The sequence below is a fragment of the Phoxinus phoxinus genome (genome assembly GCF_949152265.1).
Source record: "Phoxinus phoxinus genome assembly, chromosome: 11".
In the NCBI taxonomy this organism is placed as follows: domain Eukaryota; kingdom Metazoa; phylum Chordata; class Actinopteri; order Cypriniformes; family Leuciscidae; genus Phoxinus; species Phoxinus phoxinus.
The window spans coordinates 20,251,060-20,271,607 of NC_136886.1; the positions used below are offsets into that span (position 1 = coordinate 20,251,060).

A 20,548-nucleotide genomic window follows, 5' to 3' on the forward strand; every position below is an offset into this window, starting at 1 on the left:
TGCATGGTACGGTTCGGTACGGCACGGCACGCTTTGGCGCTTTTCCACTGCATGGTACGGTACGGCTCGGTTCGGTACGGCTCACTTATGGCGCATTTCCACTGCATGGTACGGTACGGTACGGCTCGCTTCGGCTTGCTTTAAATGGTACCACCTCTGTTGAGGTTCCAAGCGTACCGATACTATAATGTGACGTGAAAACACTGGAGATCACTGATTGGTCAGACAGAATCATCACTTCAGCGTCATTGTATTTGCGACACAAAACACTAAACCCGCTAGATTTAAATAGCCAGACAACAGCCAACGCGGTAGCACCTGTTTTTAGAGTATTTACTTGACAAAAAAAGTAAAAAAAAATCAAACAAGAAATGGCTGAATCGTGTTCAGTGGACGAGGTGCAGACGTTACTCTAAGGTTGCCGAGGAGCGGAAGTAGCACAGCTACAGGACCTACAACGATTAACAATCAGTCCCACCCACTTTGAAGCGGTACTAACTGTAGTGGTACGAGCTAAAGTGAACCGAACCGTACCGAGTCGTACCACGCAGTGGAAAAGCGAAGCGAGCCGAACCGTTCCGCGCCGAGTCGAACCGTACCGAGCTGAACCGAGCCGTACCATGCAGTGGAAAAGCACCATAATGAATAAGTTAACGGATCAAACAGCGCTGACGCGGAAACCAGGAAGAAACATTGTAGGCCTACTGTCAAGTAAAGTTACGTCGGTTTTATTTTGACATTATGAATAAAATTGCTGCCCTCAAATGTTAATCTAAAATATAATCTTTGTTTATAACTACTACAATATTACATTTCATTTTTTATAAGTAGCTTGTTTTATATGTCAAGCTCCATCATTGCTAAAAGTAAAAAATTATCATACTTCATGATGTTAGTTTTAATAAAATAAAAAATGTCGAAAATGTACCGAACCGTGACACCAGTGTATCGTATCATACAGAACCGTGAATATATTAGGGGTGTAACTTTCACAAAATTCACGGTTCGGTTCAATACAATACACTTGTACATGGCACAATGTTTCTTCCTGGTTTTCTACGTCATCGCTGTTTGATCCGTTAATAACGGAGAAATGTGAATGTTTCTCACTAGATCTCGCAGCGATGTTATTACTTAAGTAGCGAATTCAAATGCTTTCTTTACTGGATCTCTTAGCGCTGTCTAGTAACAGTGTCGCTTGATCAAGATCGGCTCGTGCTGCATTGGTCCAAACTGATTAACGGTCCGTGAAGCACAAAATAATGAGTAGCGCAGTTTAGTTCCACTTACATTAAGTTTGCCATTTGATGTTGGTCAATGTTGTGGTCACGCCAGCATCTCTCACATTATGAGCGGGCTTGCCACGCGCCTGTCACAGTGTCTGGTTTATGTACCACTAGAGGTCCTCTTTCCCCCACGGTGTCCTACACTTATTATTACTACATTTCCCATCATCCTTGTCTGTCTCATCATTGATTATCGCACGCAGCTGTTTCCCCTCACCTTGTTTGTGTCTGTGTATTTATACCCTGCCTGTCCAGTCATTGTCACAGAGTCCTTGTTATTCATCACACCACTTTTGAGGTCTGTTTCCGCTCTGTTTTCGCCTGTTTATTGTTTTGTGTTTCAGATTGCTTATTTGGATTTTGACCCCTGCCTGGACTGTTATGAGTTACGGATTTCCCCAATAAATACTGCATCTGGATCTAACTGTTTCATCTGTGTGTGGATCGTGACAGAAGGACTCCGTCACAAACAAGATCCAGCGGTATGTGTTTTAATGTCTCTTCCCCAGCCACCGAGCGGGAGGGAAGACAATTTTTTGAGGGGACCCGGTTGGTCAGATTTCGCAGGACCAGTGGAGGCCGCAGTGGAGGAGGTGGTCGAGAGGAATCCCAACACCATTCTCCACTCTGGCCCCTCTTCGACCCTGGGCTGGTGATGTCCAGCCCAGAGCTCCATCCGCCGCTGATTCCGCCCAGCCAAGAGCTCTGTTCCCCACGGTTTCCATCCAGCCCAGAGCCTGCACATCGCCATCCGAAACGGCGGAGGAGAAGGAAGACCTCTAGTCTCCCTAAAGACCCAGAGGTCGCCCTCTAGCAGCCCGCTGTCGCCCTGGAGGCCGTCCCTGTGCAGCCCGCTGTCGTCCCGGAGGTCGTCCCCGTGCAGCCCGCTGTCATCCCGGAGGCCGTCCCCGTGCAGCTCGCTGTCATCCCGGAGGCCGTCCCCGTGCAGCTCGCTGTCATCCCGGAGGCCGTCCCCGTGCAGCCCGCTGTCGTCCCGGAGGTCGTCCCCGTGCAGCCCGCTGTCGTCCCGGAGGTCGTCCCCGTGCAGCCCGCTGTCATCCCGGAGGCCGTCCCCGTGCAGCCCGCTCTGGTTCCGGAGGTCGTCCCCGTGCAGCCCGCTGTCATCCCGGAGGTTGTCCCCATGCAGCCCACTGTCATCCCTGAGATCGTCTCGGAGCTGCCCACCATCAGTCCTGCCACGGCCAAGAGGGCTGTCTTCCTCTTTTATGCAGTGGCGGTACTGCATGCATGGAGGAGGCACAGCACGTCTGCTGATGCAGAGACTGTTCCTGTGCCGGAGGCTGTTCCCGTCAGTCCTGCCACGGTCAAGAGGGCCGTCTTCACTTTTTATACGGTTGCTGTCCTGCGTGCCTGGGCTGCACACAACACCAAGATGGCAGCCTCCAGTCCGGTTGGAACCCCGGACACTCTCATTCAGCCGGTGTCTGTTCCTGAGCCGGTGTCCGTATCTGTTCCTGTTATGAGTTACGGATTTCCTCAATAAATACTGCATCTGGATCTAACTGTTTCGTCTGTGTGTGGATCGTGACAGCGCCTACATTTGAAATAACAAGTTTTGTTCAGCAGGAAAAATGGTCCAACAAACCGTTTGGTTTGTAATGCGTACCGAACACCGGACGGTTTAATACGAATACGTGTATCGTTACACCCCTAATATATATATATATATATATATGTGTATGTGTGTGATGCTTAATTTTACTTGATTTGTGATTTAATACTGTAATTGTTTACTGTTTTAACAACATTTTCTAGCACTTATATTAATAACTTTACTGTTCTGACTTTTTAAGTTTTATTATTGGGTTCATTTATACTTTACTGTTCTGGTTTTAAGTTTTATTGTGTTAATTTTTACTTTACTATTCTGGGTTTAAGTTTTGGTAAAATTAGTAATAAAAATATATTTTGTGATTTAAATAGTTGATTTCTTGGAGTGATCCGTTTGGTTTACAGTAAAATGGTAAGCAGTTTATTACAATTATATTGATAAGATAAAAAAATGCAAGACTAGTATAAACTACACAGTTTTTCAACTGAATATACATTATTATAAATATTCATTAAAATCTAATTTAGATCTATGGTCTTTGTGTCTGCAATATTATGACACGACGATCATTAACAATGAGTAACTGGGTTTTTCTCAGTGAGAACTAACTCACTGCCACTGTTTTGAAGTACCTAAAAAAAAATTTAAAAGTGGAAATATGCACAGATGCGATTTCCATGTCAATATGGGTCTTTAACAGTCTTTTTTGACATTTCTACTACAGAAAACATAATACGACTTTTATTCTGGCTGCCTTTAGATGTCTTAACAATTACGTCTTTAGCACGTCCTTAATTGACGTCTAAACAATGTCCTGATAAGACGTATAAAAAACTTAATTCTGGCTCCTGTGAGGACGTCTTCTGGATGTCTAACAATTACGTCCGTAGCACGTCTTTAATTTACGTCTGTATAATGTCCAGAAAAGACGTATAAAAAACTTTCATTCTGGCTCCTGTGAGGACGTCTTCTGGATGTCTAACAATTACGTCCGTAGCACGTCTTTACTTTACGTCTATACAATGTCCAGAAAAGACGTATAAAAAACTTTCATTCTGGCTCCTGTGAGGACGTCTTCTGGATGTCTAACAATTACGTCCGTAGCACGTCTTTACTTTACGTCTATACAATGTCCAGAAAAGACGTATAAAAAACTTTCATTCTGGCTCCTGTGAGGACGTCTTCTGGATGTCTAACAATTACGTCCATAGCACGTCTTTACTTTACGTCTATACAATGTCCAGAAAAGACGTATAAAAAACTTTCATTCTGGCTCCTGTGAGGACGTCTTCTGGATGTCTAACAATTACGTCCATAGCATGTCTTTAATTTACGTCTATATAATGTCCAGAAAAGACGTATAAAAAACTTTCATTCTGGCTCCTGTGAGGACGTCTTCTGGATGTCTAACAATTACGTCTGTAGCACGTCTTTAATTTACGTCTGTAGCACGTCTTTACTTTACGTCTATACAATGTCCAGAAAAGACGTATAAAAAACTTTCATTCTGGCTCCTGTGAGGACGTCTTCTGGATGTCTAACAATCACGTCTTTTAGACGTGTTTTAGACTACTTTTTGCTCGCTGGGTTCAGTTTAATCACTTAGAAGTAATGTATAGGGATGAAATTTATGATTCAATTTATCTTTTTTAAACTGATAAAAAAATCGCACCAAGTTACATACTTTCAAGAAAAACTTCTCCCTAGGCCTCTCCTTGACCATTATTTTCAATGGTCTGCGTACAGATTTGTTGTTAGACAGTTCGATTTGTTTTTATGAATGGAGTTATTTATTTTTGTGGTTTGCAACTTGTGGTGTGTGTTGTTAGAAATATAATGAACGAGTCTTTCTGAAACGCTAAATTGCTAAAAAAAAAAAAAAAAAAACTGTCAGTCAAGAGAAACAAATGTCAGTCAGTCTGAAAACAAAAATGAGTTTGAAATTGCCCATTGAATTATAAGTGTACACTGCAGAGTTAACATCTATAATAATAGCACTACAATTGGTTAAACAAGTGAGACCAAACAAAATAGTAATATGCTAGGATTCTTCTTCAGCTTTAACTACATGAAAGATATTAAGACAGAGACAATGTATTAATGGAAGTATATTAATCATTTTACAGAGCGAAAGAGGCTAGAATAGTGGTATATTTGTTTTGGGTACAAGCACATGTAAACTAGCAAAAAAAAAAAAAAAAAAAAAAAAAAAATATTTCGATAGTCCACTTTAAACATTTTTACTAACTATTAGTAACTTTGCAACTACATGTCAACTCACTCTCATTAGAGTATTGGTAGACTGTCTGCTTAATATTTGCTAACACTTTATTTTGTTGGTCCCCTAACAGATATTCTACTGACTATAAGTAACTTGGCAACTACAAGTCAACTTATTCTCCTAACCCAAACCCTAACATAACAGTCTACTAACAGTCTACTACACTCTACTAATACTCTAATGAGAGTTAGTTGACATGTAGTTGAAAAGTTACTTATAGTTAGTAGAATGTCTAAAGTGGCCTATCGAAATAAAGTGTAAAAAAAAAAAATGCACTAGACAAGTGGGAGGTGTATGTTAAAGTACCAATGGGAAAGGAGGTGGTAAAATCGATTTTAAAGATAATGTTAATGAATAAATGGCAAATAAGATGGGATAAGTAACACAAGAAGATGGTGTTACAGAAGGCATATTACACAGACAGTAAATAAATTGCCAGGGAGGAAATAGAAAAAAAGAGGTATTGACTAGGACACACAGGGTTGAAATCAACACTGGCACTTATGGGTTGGGATTTGTGTGGTGTCTCTGAAATGGTATCATGTACTTTTTATGTGTAGTAAATATAAGGTGTATGGTTGTAAGTTACTTTACATTTTAAGAATAGGGAGGATAGAGTGAGGAATGAGTATGTTTTAGAAAAACTTCTATTGGACAGACAGGAGTGCAGGGCATTATTTTAAGAAAAACTATGATTCAGGATTAGGGTCTAGTATGTATGGATGGGAATGCTTCACCTGATCTGGAGCATAAAGAGCTAAAAGTGAGTGTTAGAGGAGCTGAACACGCACGCAGCGCTAGCAGGAAAATGCACTCGGATTGGTCCACGGATTGGGACAGAGTATAAAAAATCCATACAATTTAAACTTCAGGCACATCAACCATGTAAGAAACACTTGATATGCAGTACAATAGGTAGAATATATATATATATATATATATATATATATATATATATATATATATATATATATATATATATATATATAAAATTCCTATGGACAATATTTTTATATATCCCTGTTGTCTGTTGTCTGATACAAAGTTTGCACTTATATTATAGGATTATCTAATGTTATTTAATTGTTATTTATAACAATGACAAAATAAACAACAATTCAATACTTGCGAGAGGATTATGTCTCAATGCTTGCATCTTGAACGACCGTTTCGGCGCGATTCAGATGTCTGAGATCGAGGATGGGCCTGAGGCCAACATCCTTCATGAGAACGAGGAAGTGGCAGCTGTAAAAGCCTGACTCGCTGTGAGCTGGAGGAACTGTCTCTATAGCTCCTTTCGCTAGAAAATGTATCACTTAGGAATGAAGGACGTGCCCCACGTTGCTCTGTACCGTACCGTAGATTACCCCAAAATCCAGCTCAACACTCCGGGGATGGCCTTGCCATGCTCTGAGTCGAGTGGCAAATGGTTGAAGTATCACAGGCTGCGTCTTGCGCCGAGGTGGGAGAACAGCACCTGATACAGCATTAAGAGGCAATGGGTAGTGTTTGGCCGGGCGGAGGCATAACTTGACTTCTGGCTCCCCTTTCTCTGGTGCTGAGGCTGCGCTGGGTAAATGGCCACTAAATGGCCTGAAAATTCAGCTCATCACTTTTCCTAACAACCTCTTTTGATGATTTTCACATCTTCATGGACACCACAATGATTTCCCTTGTGTGGTAATATTTTTCCTTGTAATTATGTATGGTTTGCAAAATGGGAACTGCTGCGTCTGTGTAGATGAGAGAAGCAAAGTGTATGCACGTTGTGCACGCGTTACATTATGTAATGCGCCCTTAAAATAGCATCTGAATAACGCGCCACTGACTTTAGACTAGATTTTTCCTGGTCTGTGATGGAATTGTTTTCTGAACCTGCAAATAGCACCAGGAAACTTTTGCACTGGAACGCGCCTCCTATTTTTAACCTGAACGGCTCGTGTAGAGCCCCTCTGAGCGACGGGGACCGCCACATTCTGTGCGCTTCCTGCCTGGGTCGAAACCACGTGGACCACGCGCGTTCCCAGGGCGGCTGCCCGGAATGCGACTCGATGACTGTGTCGACCCTGCGTGCACGACTAGCCATCTTTGATGTTGGACTCCGCACCTTTGCCGTTCCGCCTATGCACCTATGTGATTCCGTTCGCGAGAGCACGCCGGTGGAATCCCCTCGTGCATCGCGCCCTGAGTCTCCCGCCTCGCTCACGGATGGCCAGCGCCCGGCTTCCGCCACCGCTCCCACCGTGTTCGACGAGTTCGACCGGGACAACGCGGAAGAGGACAGCTGCTCTCTTCTCGCTTCAGGGAGCAAAGAGTGGCCGGTTCCCTTCCCGGAACCTGCCCCTTCGCTGCAAGAGTCCAGTGAACTCCTCCGCCTTCTGACTAAGGCCGTGGAGGACCTCGGGCTCGATTGGTCGCTGCCCGAGGAGCCCGCGCCCAACCGGCTTGTCGGCTGTCTTCTCCATGGACGCCGCCCAACGCCCCATGCGAGGCCCACTCTTTTCCTCCCCGAACTTCATGAAGAACTTTCGAAGTGCTGGAAGGCTCCATTTTCGGCCAGGCTAAGGACCTCTGTCTCTTCGACGCTCTCCACTGTGGACGGCGCGAAAGACAAATGCTACCTTTGCATTCCTCCCATCGAGGAAGCTGTGACAACGCACCTTTGCCGTCCACTGGATGGCAGTCTAAGTCTGCTTTGCCGTCTACAGCCTGCCGGACTACTTCGGCCCTCATTGGTCGCGCCTACGCTGCCGCCGGTCAGGCCACTTCAAGTTCCGCGACAGGCCGCTCTAAGAAGCAGCCGTCTGGCCGGAACACAGCGCCCTCGCCGCCTTCGCCGCCAGCTTCACAGCGCCGTCAGCTGAGAGACTCACACCAGCTCTTCGAGCCGCCGCAGGCCGTGTTATAAATGTAGGGATTGTGCCCACTTCCCAGTGTTCACCCCTACACATAAGCACAGCCCGCTCAGTGTCACTCACTCATTCGGGGCCAGTATCAATCAAATCGGCTATAGCCGCTTGTGTTTAAAATGTAGGAAATGTGCCCGCTATTCAGTGCTCACCCCTACTCATAAACACTGCCCGTTCAGTCACCTAGGGCTCTCATCTATAAACACCCCGAGTGTTTTAAGTGTAAAAAGTGTGCCCGCTTCTCAGCGCTCACTAATAAACACTGTGCGCCCTGTGTCACACACACAAATAGGGCTATGTAGGGCCTTCAATAAAACACCTCCCTGTCCCCGCGACAGGTGTGTTATATGTAAACAGACCACCTCATATAAACACTGTAAGCGCAGTGTCAATGTATCAGCCCACTCGGGTCTCCGGGTCCCTAGTACACAGCGACCAGAGCCCAGATACCATTCACCCCTAGCCATACGTGCGAAAGCATGGAAAGTTATCCCGGGCGTGTCAGAATGGGTGCTGCACATCATAAAGCGAGGCTACTCGCTGCAGTTCGCTCGCAGACCCGCGGTTGAGCCGTGGTCGAAACTACGGTGAAAAGCGAAGTAGCACATCTAGCGATTCTAGCGAAGATAGCAAATCTGCTGAGTAAAGGGGCCATATAAACCATTCCTCTGCCACAGAGAGAAGCGGGTTTCTACAGCCGGTACTTTCTAGTACCCAAGAAGGATGGCGGTCTCAGAGCCGAGAGAAGTGCTTGGAAACTGTCTGAAGAAGAAAGCGGTCGAGAACTCTTTGGGGTATTTTCTCCCCTTCTTAAAGGGCCAGCATGTCTTAGTCTGCACGGACAACATGTCAGTGGTGTCCTACATAAACCGTCAGGGCGGACTCAGATCACGGAACCTTCACGCGTTGGCGGAACGCCTCCTCGTGTGGTCTCAGCACAATCTGCGCTCGCTGAGAGTGGCGTACGTGCCGGGCCGTCTGAACGTGGGTCCGGACATGCTGTCCAGGGACTGTTCCCCCAGGGGAATGGTCCCTTCACCCTCAGGTAGTTCAGTCGCTGTGGGACATGTTTGGCAGAGCGGAAGTCGACCTCTTTGCATCCCAAGACAACGCTCATTGCCCAATATTCTTCACAAAGAACAGGGACGCGCTGGCCCACGACTGGCCCAGCCGCCCGCTCTATGCGTTTGCAACGATTACGTTGTTACCACAGGTAATAAAACGAATCAGGGAGAGCAAATGCTCTGTGCTCCTCATAGCGCCGCTTTGGAAGAACCAAGCATGGTTCCCGGAGCTGATGTATCTAACGAGCACGGCCCCATGGCCGATTCCGGTGAGGAGGGATCTCCTCTCCCAGGCCAAGGGCGCGATTTGGCATCCACGCCCCGAGCTTTGGGCTCTGCACGTAAGGGCTATCAACGGATACCCGTTGACCTCCCACTAGGAGTGTTAAACATGATTACACAGGCTAGAGCGCCCTCTACTAGACGGCTCTATGCTTCCAAGGGGTCAGTGTTCTCCGGCTGGTGTTCAGCCCGAAACATGGATCCACAATACTGTGGGGTTTCGGAGGTTCTCTCCTTCTACAAGAGCTGTTGGATGAGGGCAGGTCCCCCTCCATGCTCAGTGTACGTGTCGGCCATAGCTACGTTTGTAAAACCAATGCATGGTCAGTCACTGGGAAGGAACGACCTTATCGTCCGCTTCCTTAAAGGAGCTAGGAGGTTGAACCCTCTTCAACCCCCTTCGGTTCCCGTCTGGGACCTTTCCACAGTCTTAGAGGCCATGAAAGGTGACCCTTTTGAACCACTACAATCTGTGGGACTAAAATATCTCTCACTCAAAACCGCTTTCCTGATGGCTCTCGCCTCAGTCAAACGGGTGGGTGACCTACACACGCTCTCTGTGAGTGCGACATGCCTTGAGTTTGGGCCTAATGACTCCAAAGTCATCCTCAAACCAAGACATGGTTATGTCCCCAAGGTTCTTGCCATTCCTTTCAGAGCGCAAGTTAATTCCCTGTCAGCTCTCCCTGGGTCTGCGAGACAGCGAGACTGACGTGAATCTTCTCTGCCAGGTCAGGGCGCTGAGAGTTTACGTTGAACGTTCTGCTGCCTTCAGACAGTCAGAACAGCTCTTTGTTTCTTTTGGTGGCCGCACTAAAGGGCTGGCTACCTCGAAACAGAGCCTTTCTAGGTGGATAGTTGATGCTATCGCGCTGGATTATACACTCAAAGGCCTTCATTGCCCTTTGGGCGTTAGACCTCATTCCACCAGAGGCATGGCCTCTTCGTGGGCCTGGTCCAGGGGGGACTCACTTCAAGATATTTGTATGGCAGCAGTCTGGGCCTCCCTGTCTACATTTATAAGGTTTTACAACCTAGAAGTTCCTGCCCTACAGGCTAGATTGTTGTCAGTCTAAATCTGCAGTTCTGCCCAACTCGGTTCCGACCAGACTGCGTGTCATGCCTTGGCATTCCGATACAGAGTGGACTGTGCTCAGTCCAGCTGTCATTCTACAGTTCAGGCCGGCTAAGGTCTACCCTGACTGTTACACTGTGTCAAGCACCTATTCATTCATTGGGCGACTGCGTCGCCTTCTGTTTTGCTCTAAGGCCCACTTCTCGTCGGCCTTGTCATTACCCACCTATCATATGAGCCCAGGGGACATGCCCTTAGGAATATGTTGTGGACAATTCTCAGCACGCATGACATTTTACATTGGGTTCCCGTAGCATAAGCTAGCTTACGCAATACGAGAGTACTCTCATATGAGAAAGTCTCGGTTACTAACGTAACCTTGGTTCTCTCTAGAAAGGGAACGAGTGTTGCGTAACCCTGCCGTGCTTGTGCTGCCATCTGGTTTTGCTTCAGTCGATAAAAAACCAAAGAGCACCCATCGGGATCTGGCTTATATAGGCATAAGCCACGGCCATTCTGGCGGGCCGTGACGACTGAGGGCCCTCATTGGTGCTTATGTCACAGGTCGGGGGGGTCAAGCCAGACTGCACCCACCCCTGAAACCCAGGATCACCTCGAGGAGCGTACCAGGAAAACCAGACAGACGCGAGAGTAAAAATTTACAAGGTTTATTTTGTTAAAATTAATTAAAAGTCTCAATGTTGGTTCTGTGTCTCCCAACCAGAACGGGATCGGACCGCGGACGCCGGGAAGGCGTGGAGTTCCCTTCGGCAGCTGGTGCCTGTGCGTGGCCGGTCGGGGAAAAGAGGAGTCGGCCACCCGTCCACTGAGTGGGGGAGTATCCTGGTAAGTAGAACTTGTAGCTGCTTTAGTCAAGACGATGCAAGGAATATTTCATATGTCCATCTCTTTCCACAGCGACATCACATACGGCGTGGGCCAGGAGGATCCTTCAATCTGCACAGCAGAGTAAGTAGTTCAACAACAGGTATATGTTCTTGGAATGAGTGATGGGGCTTACGGCTGGAAGATGCTTCGGTCCAGACGAGACAAGGAATAACTCTGGTGTCCACCTCTCTTCACAGCGACATCACATACGGCGCTTGGCCAGGAGGATCCTTCAATCTGCACAGCAGAGTAAGTAGTTCAACAACAGGTATATGTTCTTAGAACGAGTGAGGGGGCTTACGGCTGGAAGATGCTTCGGTCCAGACGAGGAAAGGAATAACTATGGTGTCCACCTCTCTTCACAGCGGCATCACATACGGCGCTTGGCCAGGAGGATCCTTCAATCTGCACAGCAGAGTAAGTAGTTCAACAACAGGTATATGTTCTTGGAATGAGTGATGGGGCTTACGGCTGGAAGATGCTTCGGTCCAGACGAAACAAGGAATAACTCTGGTGTCCACCTCTCTTCACAGCGACATCACATACGGCGCTTGGCCAGGAGGATCCTTCAATCTGCACAGCAGAGTAAGTTAACACATGTACACACAATCGTCCAGCAGGTAAGGAGAATCTTCACACTGAACGCCTGGGTTGTTTTTGGTACGGTGACAGTGGTGGGCTTTCGAAATGGTGAGCATACGGCATTAACTCTGTATATATTCCCCACACCCTGTAACTTCACTTCAAGCAATTTCTTGTGTAAACACACCACTTCAGACACTGCATATCCACTCGTAGTGAAAATAGAGCCAGCACTCACCCAACGATCGCTCCTTCCACTGACAGGCTGGATCGAGTCCCACCCAATAGCGAAAGAGCGAGAATACCTCCTCACTGACCCGGGGACCAAGCGTTTCCTTGCCCACACTCGGAGGAGAAGACGAGAGTTCAACGGATCCCTTAATCCATACACTCTCCGGTGACACAACCCTCGTGATCAATCCACTTCACAACGTTATATCAATCTCAGTGCAGGTACATGCATTCAATCAAATTCCACGATCATATTACTTATCTTCTCCCAGATGATAATGGCGCGGCTTGGTCTGCACTTGGTCCTCGTAACTCACTCTCTTTCCGTCCTCAGTATCTCCACTCGATCGCTGTTATATCTGCCGCACAGCCGAACGGCCAAACCCCACAATAATCCTCAGATACCTTCGCACGCCAGCCCAAACGTCAAAAGGGATCCACTTCTCTCAGGGGAACACAGTCAAAGGAGAGGACAACCAGGAAGAACGACCGGGAGAACGAACAACCCGTGGGAATCACCCCGTGAGAATCACCCAACTTCCTGGTCTCTGAACTTCCTTTTTATATGGTTCCTCCGCCTTCATAATCCTCGCGCAGATCCCGGCGTTTAATCCTCCGCACCAGATGTCAATCCGGCCCACTTCCGGGTTGCGCGTTATGTCACCATAACAACGCTAATGACGGATTGACATCTGGTGCGGAGGATTAAACGCCGGGATCTGCGCGAGGATTATGAAGGCGGAGGAACCATATAAAAAGGAAGTTCAGAGACCAGGAAGTTGGGTGATTCTCACGGGGTGATTCCCACGGGTTGTTCGTTCTCCCGGTCGTTCTTCCTGGTTGTCCTCTCCTTTGACTGTGTTCCCCTGAGAGAAGTGGATCCCTTTTGACGTTTGGGCTGGCGTGCGAAGGTATCTGAGGATTATTGTGGGGTGAGAGAGTGAGTTACGAGGACCAAGTGCAGACCAAGCCGCGCCATTATCATCTGAGAGAAGATAAGTAATATGATCGTGGAATTTGATTGAATGCATGTACCTGCACTGAGATTGATATAACGTTGTGAAGTGGATTGATCACGAGGGTTGTGTCACCGGAGAGTGTATGGATTAAGGGATCCGTTGAACTCTCGTCTTCTCCTCCGAGTGTGGGCAAGGAAACGCTTGGTCCCCGGGTCAGTGAGGAGGTATTCTCGCTCTTTCGCTATTGGGTGGGACTCGATCCAGCCTGTCAGTGGAAGGAGCGATCGTTGGGTGAGTGCTGGCTCTATTTTCACTACGAGTGGATATGCAGTGTCTGAAGTGGTGTGTTTACACAAGAAATTGCTTGAAGTGAAGTTACAGGGTGTGGGGAATATATACAGAGTTAATGCCGTATGCTCACCATTTCGAAAGCCCACCACTGTCACCGTAACAAAAACAACCCAGGCATTCAGTGTGAAGATTCTCCTTACCTGCTGGACGATTGTGTGTACATGTGTTAACTTACCCTGCTGTACAGATTGAAGGATCCTCCTAGACAAGCGCTGTATGTGATGTCGCTGTGAAGAGAGGTGGACACCAGAGTTATTCCTTGTTTCGTCTGGACCGAAGCACCTTCCAGCCGTAAGCCCCTCACTCGTTCTAAGAACATATACCTGTTGTTGAACTACTTACTCTGCTGTGCAGATTGAAGGATCCTCCTAGACAAGCGCCGTATGTGATGCCGCTGTGAAGAGAGGTGGACACCATAGTTATTCCTTTCCTCGTCTGGACCGAAGCATCTTCCAGCCGTAAGCCCCATCACTCATTCCAAGAACATATACCTGTTGTTGAACTACTTACTCTGCTGTGCAGATTGAAGGATCCTCCTGGCCAAGCGCCGTATGTGATGCCGCTGTGAAGAGAGGTGGACACCATAGTTATTCCTTTCCTCGTCTGGACCGAAGCATCTTCCAGCCGTAAGCCCCCTCACTCGTTCTAAGAACATATACCTGTTGTTGAACTACTTACTCTGCTGTGCAGATTGAAGGATCCTCCTGGCCAAGCGCCGTATGTGATGTCGCTGTGAAGAGAGGTGGACACCAGAGTTATTCCTTGTCTCGTCTGGACCGAAGCATCTTCCAGCCGTAAGCCCCATCACTCATTCCAAGAACATATACCTGTTGTTGAACTACTTACTCTGCTGTGCAGATTGAAGGATCCGCCTGGCCCACGCCGTATGTGATGTCGCTGTGGAAAGAGGTGGACATATGAAATATTCCTTGCATCGTCTTGACTAAAGCAGCTACAAGTTCTACCTACCAGGATACTCCCCCACTCAGTGGACGGGTGGCCGACTCCTCTTTTCCCCGACCGGCCACGCACAGGCACCAGCTGCCGAAGGGAACTCCACGCCTTCCCGGCGTCCGCGGTCCGATCCCGTTCTGGTTGGGAGACACAGAACCAACATTGAGACTTTTAATTAATTTTAACAAAATAAACCTTGTAAATTTTTACTCTCGCGTCTGTCTGATTTTCCTGGTACGCTCCTCGAGGTGATCCTGGGTTCCAGGGGTGGGTGCAGTCTGGCTTGACCCCCCCCCCGACCTGTGACAGATTTTGGCGTAAGTCGGCAGGGTTTCACCTCGGGTTGAGCGACCAGGGATTCTCGGATGGCCGACGACGAGGCACTAGGGGCCCCACCCCGAGTTATGCCAGTGTTCATTGGAAACCCCTGGGTCCAGAAATATGGAGGAAGCGAGTCAGAGGTGCGCCTTTCCGAATGGCGGGCCCAGATCGAGTATCTGGCCGGGCTACAGGGACTAAGTGCGACCCAACAGCTACAGTTTGCCCTCAACTCCCTTGAAGGGGAAGCACGGCGGGAAGTCCAAGCCGCCCCCGAAGCTGTCCGAGCCACCGCCCAGTCTGTGTTCAGATTCCTGACGGAAAGATATGGTGACGCCACTCCAACTGCGGTTCTCCGGGCTCAGTTCTTCAGCAGCAAGCAGGGCCCCCGCCAATCCGTCAGAGCTTTCGCCCTCCAACTACGGGAGCAAGTTACCAGGCTGCAGGGACGCCCAGACCATGGTCTCGGAGAGGGTGAGACCCTGTTGAGGGACCAATTCCTGCTGGGGCTAAGGGAAGGCCCAGTACGCCAGGGCCTTAGAGTACAATTCAGAAGGGACCCTGAACTTACCTTTGAAGACCTAAAGAAAGAAGCGGTGGCATTGGAGATCGATCAGGTTGAGGTGAGAGAGCCCCCTGTGTGTGCGGCCGTAAGTAGCTCCGCAGTGGCTGTCCCCGACATGGCAGAGTGGAAACAGGCCCTGAAGCTCGAACTCCTAAAGGATGTCCGGGAGCAGATGGCAGAGCTAACTAAGACGCTCGTGGACGAGCTGCGTCCCGGGGCTACCAGGCAAGAGGTGAGGCCCATCTCGCGGGACCGGGCGTACTCGGACGGGAACAGGGACTCAGGGAGGCGACTTAATCGGCCCAACCGGCCCCAGTTCGAATGGGACGAGCAAGGACGACCTATCTGCAACCGCTGTGGCCAACCAGGCCATTACAGCCGACAGTGTGGCCCTCGAAGAGGTTCGGAGGGGGGTTTTTAGGTCGACCGGCCACAGTGGGTCGTGTGGTCGGGACCCCCTTAGATGACCCACCCGTCGGAGCAGGCTCCAAGGACAGGCTGGTTGGGCATAGCCCAGTGGTGGAGGTTCGGGTGTGCGGTATGAAGGTGCCCTGTCTCATCGACACCGGATCCCAGGTGACCCTATTCGCGGAAAGCCTGTCGCAAGAGCTGTTCGGAAACCAGAGGATGCATGGGACGGAGGCTCCCTGGCTCTCCCTGAAAGGAGCAAATGGTCTGGACATCCCCTACATTGGCTACAGACTGACGGACTTGGAGATCCACGGAGTTATCGTGCCCCAGAAAGGAGTGATCATCGTACAGGACCACTGCTTGGGGAGTCACCGGGCCCTACTAGGTATGAATGTATTATCTGCATGTTGGGAAGAATTGTTTCGGGCAAAGCCCGCTCGAGGGGTCTCGCCGGCCGAACGACAGGAATGGGAACGTGTCGCCGCTGACTGCCGACGGATCCAGATGTCCCGGGCCCGGCAAGGCCGCGAAGGGACTGGTCGGGTAGCGTGCCGGTATGCCCTGTCCGTGCCAGCGAACAGCGAGGCCCTAGTGTGGGTACGAGTCCCCCAGCGGGACGTGGGACCGGAAGAATGGGTGCTGGTGGAGCCCCACTGGGATGGCCAGCAGGTAGAAGTCGCCAGAGGTTTGGCCGTGGCACGAAGAGGACGGATCCCGGTGAGAGTTCGGAACGGGACGCCCCATGTCGTGCACTTATACAAACACCAGCGGCTGGTCAAGGTGACGCCGGTAGAACCCCATCAGGTGCGGGAGGACAAGGATGTGAGCTTTCGCCAAGTACACCCTGCGGTGGTGGAAGTGGCCCTTACCCAAGCGAGCTCGTCGCCCCAGAGTCTAGGAGAGGAGGTGCCCGGCCACTTGAAGGGAAATTCCCTGCAAGGGGAGGAGCTGGGACCTGCACAGGCCAGGAAGCTGCGGGATCTGCTGAGCAAGTGGCAACATGTCTTCTCGGCACACAAAGAGGACTACGGCTGCACCAACGTCGTGCAACATCGGATCCCCACCGGAGAGGCAGAGCCCAGTAGAGAAAGGTATCGACCCGTTCCACCTACCCTGTATACAGAGGTCCGCACACTGCTACAGGGTATGCTCGATCGAGGGGTGGTCAGAGAGAGCAGCAGCCCGTGGGCAGCTCCCATCGTGTTGGTGCAAAAGAAGACGGGCGCATGGAGGTTCTGCGTTGACTACCGTAAGCTGAACCTGGTCACTAAGAAGGACGCGTTCCCCCTACCCCGGATCGAGGACTCCCTGGCTGGCTTGACACGCTCGGCATGGTACTCTACGCTGGACTTGGCAAGTGGCTACTGGCAGGTGCAAGTGGCCGAGGCGGACCGGGAGAAGACCGCCTTTACCACCCCGTTCGGTCTCTTTGAATGGGACCGGATGCCTTTCGGCCTCTGCAACGCTCCTGCCACCTTCCAGAGGCTGATGCAGCGGTGCCTGGGAGGCCAGCTGATGGAGTCCGCTTTGGTATACCTGGACGATGTGATTGTCTATTCCCCAGATTTCGACTCCCACTTACAACACCTGGAGCAGGTCTTCAGGGCCATGGAGAAATATGGGCTGAAGCTCCAGCCGGACAAATGTCATCTGTTACGGCGGGAAGTCAAATTCTTGGGACATTGTGTGGGTGCGGCGGGAGTTTCGGTCGACCCGGAGAAGGTGTCGGCGGTGCGAGAGTGGGCTGCCCCGCAGACGGTGAAGCAGGTCCGGTCATTCCTGGGCTTCGTGGGGTACTACCGTCGCTTTATCAAGGACTTCTCCAAGATCGCAAAGCCCCTAAATCAGTTGCTGGCTGGGACAGGACGCCCCCGAGGTCGTGGATCACCGTCTATCCTGTGGAGCCCCGAGTGTGAGGCTGCGTTCCAGCGACTGAAACAAGAGTTGCTACAGGCACCGATTCTGGCGTATGCCGACTTTTCCAAGCCCTTTGTCCTGTACACGGACGCCAGCAACCTGGGCTTAGGGGCCGTGTTGGCCCAGCAACAAGACGGCGTAGAGCGGGTCGTAGCCTACGCAAGCCGGAGCCTTCATCCAGCCGAGAGGAATGACGCCAACTACAGCTCCTTCAAGCTGGAACTGCTGGCGCTGAAATGGGCACTCAGCGAGAAGTTTAAAGATTATCTGTGGGGTGCCCAGGTGACGGTAGTAACCGACAACAACCCATTAGTACACCTACAGACGGCGAAGTTGGGGGCAGTAGAACAGCGTTGGGTGGCCCAGTTGGCCAACTACAAATACCAGCTCCGGTACCGGCCAGGTCGGGAGAACACCAACGCTGATGCCCTGTCCCGACTCCCGGAAGCTCACGGTCCGAGGGACCCACCGGAACCCATGCCAGATCCCGAGGGAGAGGAGTATATGGTGGGCATTGTGGAGGCGCCGGGGACTCAACGTGAGGCGATGCCTGTGAGTTGGGGATGGGACCCCTGCCGCTGGAAGGAGCGACAGCAGGCCGACAGGGAGATCAGTGGCTTGATGCGATGGCTGGAACGGGGGCGAAAACCGACGTTGGCCGAACAACGGGCCCAAGGGGGAGCAGGAAGGAAGCTGTTGGGACAATGGGCCAGACTACAGGTGAAGGAGGGAGTACTATGCAGGTCTGTCCGAGATCCGGGGCTGGACGAGGAACTCCGACAGATCGTTGTCCCCGAAGGCCAGGTACAAGAGCTCTTGGCAGCGTACCATGATCAGCTGGGCCATCAAGGGCACGAGAAAACGGTATCTCTCTTGAGGCGACACTTCTATTGGCCCAACCTAGAGGCAACGGCACGTATCTTCGTGCAGGCCTGTCCTCGTTGCACCCTGTTCAAAGCCAGGAAGGAAGCACGAGCACCGATGGTCCCCATCCAGGCAAAGGCCCCTCTCCACATAGTCGCAATGGACTTCTTGACCTTGGGTCGGCCGGCGGACCGCTACCAGAACATCCTTGTCATTACCGACCTGTTCACCAAGTACTCCTGGGCCATTCCTACCTTGGACCAGACGGCAAACACCACCGCCACTGCTCTGTGGAGAGCTGTCTTCCAGCCGTTCGGTTGCCCCGAGTTTCTACACTCAGACCAAGGGCCAAACTTCGAGGCTCGGGTGATCAGAGAGCTGTGTAAATTGTATGGCTGCACCAAGACCCATACCACTACTTACCACCCCCAGGGAAATGGCGGATGCGAGCGGTTCAATCAGACCCTATTGAACTTGCTCGGCACGCTAGATCAAGAACATCAGAGCGACTGGGTGAGTGCGTTACCAAATCTGATTCAGGCATACAATAACAGCACGCACAGTACCACGGGCTACGCCCCCACTTATTTGATGTTTGGCAGGCATGTGCGGATGCCCACCGACTTATTGCTGGGGACGGCAGCAACCGAGGAGGAGGGGAACGTAATCGAGTGGGTAGGGCGCCACCACCAACGCCTCCATTTTGCATACGAGCAAGTCTCGAGACGGATCCGAGCGGCTGGGAAGAAAAACAAGAGGCTCTATGACCGGACGGCTCGAGAGGCCCCCCTCCTTCCAGGAGAAAGGGTTCTGATAAGGGACAACCGGCGACAGGGAAAGGGGAAGCTCAGTGACCGATGCACTGTAAAAAATTATTCCCATGATTTGTTAACACAACAAATTTTCTTTTGTCAAATCAACTTAGATTCACTAAGGTTGTTCAGATAACAAAACATTTTTAGTTTAGGTTGATTAAACTAATGGCTTGGTGGCAATGCACTGATATAAAATAAAAACATTAGTTGATTCTACTAATAGAGATAGTTCACAAGACCTCTGAGTCTTAATTTTCCCTGCGCATGCGCCGAACGACCGGGAGTAAACAACACAGAGACGACACTTGAATGCGAAGGCGCGATTTTCTTCTCAGCCTCTTCAGAAGCAAGGAAAGACGGTTTATGGTAAGTAATTTTTAAATTCAATGTCTTATAGGCTGTTTTTGTCTAAGGGTAATTAAATTTATTTCCTAGAAAATCAGAAGATGGTTTAAATTAATCTATAAGTAATAATTTCCCCTCAGAAATTCCAGAAGTTTCCATTGAGGTAAAATAGTGTTTCTTATGTCATCTTTAACGTTACAGTTTAGCAAGGCTGTTTAGTAAGGCTGTAAGATTATCAAATAATCCCGATAAATAATAATATTTTAGTCATTTTTCATTTTCCCTGTGATTAAACACGAATGCGTAACGTTATTGCCCGTTTTAAAGTAATAGCAGCTAACGTTAATAATGCATTCAGGTTGAACGGCAATAAGTCGCCTTATAGAGATTGTAACGTTACTGTTATACTTATGCTTCTGAAGCAATAAGTGTTCAAATTAATCATTTTTTTGTGATATTTCAGACTTGTTAAGCTTATGGACATGTTTGCCACACGACGTAACAGTTAACTTGGATCACACCAGAACGGGAAGACGCCATTTTCTTCACAGCTAACTTTAGGCTGTTTATGGTAAGTAACGTTCATTTTAAAATTCAATATGTCTCTGTCTCAACTGGTTTAGTCTAAGATTAAATAAGTTATTACCCTTCTAGGCTGTCGAGGTCTGGTATTGTTAAAAAAAAAAATAGCTTCATCTAAATGGCATGAGACTTTACTAACGTTAACTTATACTTGCTATACTTCAGTACAGTAAAAGTGCTACAGTTTGTTATCATAGTATATTTATAGTAAATCCAAAAGCAATGAATGGTAAATGAGCCAAGAGCAGAAATTTCATATAATTGTAAGTGTTTGTTTTCCACCAGGTGGCAGAAAT

At 49.2% G+C, this 20,548-nt stretch overlaps 1 long non-coding RNA gene across 1 annotated transcript; it reads right to left on the bottom strand.

Annotated features, from left to right (window-relative positions):
* Window positions 1-13,114: 13,114 nt before the first annotated feature.
* On the bottom strand, window positions 13,115-14,340 carry LOC307006882. The gene is made up of 3 exons (XR_013799540.1): window positions 13,824-14,340; window positions 13,657-13,708; window positions 13,115-13,395 (listed from the first exon to the last, which is right to left on the bottom strand). It is a non-coding gene; the product is annotated as an uncharacterized lncRNA (long non-coding RNA).
* Between the last annotated feature and the right edge of the window lie 6,208 nt (window positions 14,341-20,548).